This window comes from Rhinopithecus roxellana, chromosome 18 (assembly GCF_007565055.1).
Source record: "Rhinopithecus roxellana isolate Shanxi Qingling chromosome 18, ASM756505v1, whole genome shotgun sequence".
NCBI lineage: Eukaryota > Metazoa > Chordata > Mammalia > Primates > Cercopithecidae > Rhinopithecus > Rhinopithecus roxellana.
Window position 1 is genome coordinate 94458762 of NC_044566.1, and position 2860 is coordinate 94461621.

Sequence of the window (2860 nt, forward strand, 5' to 3'; positions counted from 1 at the left end):
ACTGTTGGTGGGAGTGTAAACTAGTTCAACCAATGTGGAAGACTGTGTGGCGATTCCTCAAGGATCTAGAACTAGAAGTACCATTTGACCCAGCCATCCCATTACTGGGTATATACCCAGTAAGGATTATAAAGCATGCTGCTATAAAGACACATGCACACGTATGTTTATTGAAGCACTATTCACAATAGTAAAGACTTGGAACCAACCCAAATGTCCATCAATGATAGACTGGATTAAGCAAATGTGGCACATACACACCATGGAATACTATGTAGCCATAAAAAAGGATGAGTTCATGTCCTTTGTAAGGACATGGATGAAGCTGGAAACCATCATTCTGAGCAAACTATCCCAAGGACAGAAAACCAAACAATGCATGTTCTCACTTACAGGTGAGAATTGAACAATGAGAACTCTTGGACACAGGAGGGGGAACATCACACAATGGGGCCTATTGTAGGGTTGGGGGAGGGGAGAAGAATAGCATTAGGATATATACCTAATGTAAATGACGAGTTACTGGGTGCAGCACACCAACATGGCACATGTATACATATGTAACAAACCTGCATGTTGTGCACACGTATCTTAGAACTTAAATTAAAAACACACATACACACACACATATGTGTGTGTGTGTATATATGTATATATAAATTAGCCAGGCGTGGTGGCAGGCGCCTGTAGTCCCAGCTACTTGGGAGGCTGAGGCAGGAGAAGTGCTTGAACCGGGGAGGCAGAAGTTGCAGTGAGCTGAGAGCATGCCACTGCACTCCAGCCTAGGTGACAGAACGAGACTCTGTCTCAAAATATACGAGTACCTGAATAATATACCCATTTTGCGATAGTGCCACTTTTAAGTACATATTTTTTTGTGGTGTTCGTTTGTTTGTTTTTGAGACAGAGTCTTAATCTATTGCCCAGGCTGGAGTGCAATGGAGCTATCTCAACTCACTGTAACCTCTGCCTCCTGGGTTCCAGTGATTCTCCTGTCTCAGCCTCCCGAGTAGCTGGGATTACAGGCATGTGCCACTATACCCTGCTAATTTTTATATTTTTAGTAGAGACAGGGTTTCGCCGTGTGGACCAGGCTGGTCTCGAACTCCTGACCTCAGGTAATCCACCTGCCTCGGCTTCCCAAAGTGCTGGAATTACAGGTGTGAGCCACCACTCCTGGCCTCAATTTTCTAAAATAGGGTTTCAGGACAATGACAATGAGATAGGGGAAGAGCACATGGAAGAATTAAGTCCTAATTACTATTCACACATTTTTTTTGTTTGTTTGTTTGTTTTTAACAGTAGAAAGAGAAACCTTTTGCAGGTAAGTTACAAAGAAAAGGCAAATAAATAATTTTGTAAAAGAAATTTAGCACATGTTGTACAAGGTCTTTGCTATCATCATTTGTACACATTTGTTTTTGTTGTTGTTTTGTTTTTGTTTTTGTTTTTGTTTTGAGATGGAGTCTCTCTCTGTTGCCCAGGCTGGAGTGCAGTAGCGCAATCTCGGCTCACTGCAGCCTCCATCTGCAGGTTCAAGCAATTCTAGTGCCTCAGTCTCCCAAGTAGCTGGGATTACAGTCACCAGTCACCACGCCTGGCTAATTTTTGTATTTTTAATAGAAACGGGGGTTCGCCATGTTGGCCAGGCTGGTCTCGAGCTCCTGACCTCAGGTCATCACCCGCCTCAGCCTCCCAAAGTGCTGGGATTACAGGTATGAGCCTCCGCGCCTGGCCAATGTGTTGTTTTTTAATGCGCTGTTGGATTCTGTTTGCTATAGTTAAATTTAAGAGTTCTGCATTGATATTCATAAGTGAAGTTGATCTATAGTTTTCTTTCTTTCTATGGTCTGGAATTAAGAGCATTGAGATTATCTGATCTTTAAAGCAGATGGGAATCCAAGTGGAGCGAGCGAGCCGAGTGGCCGTGCAGTCACGTCTTGGAAACTGGTAGCGCTTTCAGCATGGCTGACCAACTGACTGAAGAGCAGATTGTAGAATTCAAATAAGCTTTATTTACTATTTGACAAAGATGGTGATGGAAGTATAATGACAAAGGAACTGGGAACAGAAATGAGGTCTCTTAGGCAGCCCCCCAGAAGCGGAGTTACAGGACATGATTTATGAAGTAGATACTGATAGTAATGGCACAGTGGCTTCCCTGAATTTCTGACAATGATGGCAAGAAAAATGAAAGATGCAGGCAGTGAAGAAGAAATGAGAGAAGCATTCCGTGTGTTTGGTAAGGATGGCAACGGTTAACTAGCACAGCAGAACTTCACCATGCGATGACGAACCTTGGGGAGAAGTTAACAGATGAAGAGGCTGATGAAAAAATGATCAGGGAAGCAGATACTGATGGTGATGGTCAAGTAAACTATGAAGAGTTTGCATAGGCTGGGCACGGTGGCTCACACCTGTAATCCCAGCACTTTGGGAGGCCGAGGTGGGCAGATCACTTGAGGTCAGGAGTTCGAGACCAGTCTGGTCAACATGGTGAAACCTCGTCTCTACTAAAAATACACAAATTAGCCGGGCATGGTGGTACGTGCCTGTGGTCCCAGCTACTTGGGAGGCTGAGGCAGGAGAATCACTTGAACCCTGGAAGTGGAGGTTTCAGTGAGCCGAGATTACACCACTGCACTCCAGCCTGGGTGACAGGTGATACTCTGTCTCAAATGATAATAACAATAATGCATTATGTGGCTGAATTTTGAGACCAGTTGTATCTTATTCCACCAATTAACAATCATGATTACTAAATAAAAACATTTATTTTTAAAACTTGTGTAAAATATACACAGAAAAGTGCACAAATAATAATAGTAAAATTGGTAAATTTTCACAAATTGAACACACC

General features: G+C 43.0%; 1 pseudogene; it reads left to right on the forward strand.

Moving 5' to 3' along the window:
* The first annotated feature begins 1964 nt into the window (after positions 1–1964).
* On the forward strand, positions 1965–2396 carry LOC115894549 (annotated as a pseudogene).
* The last annotated feature ends 464 nt before the right edge of the window (positions 2397–2860 follow it).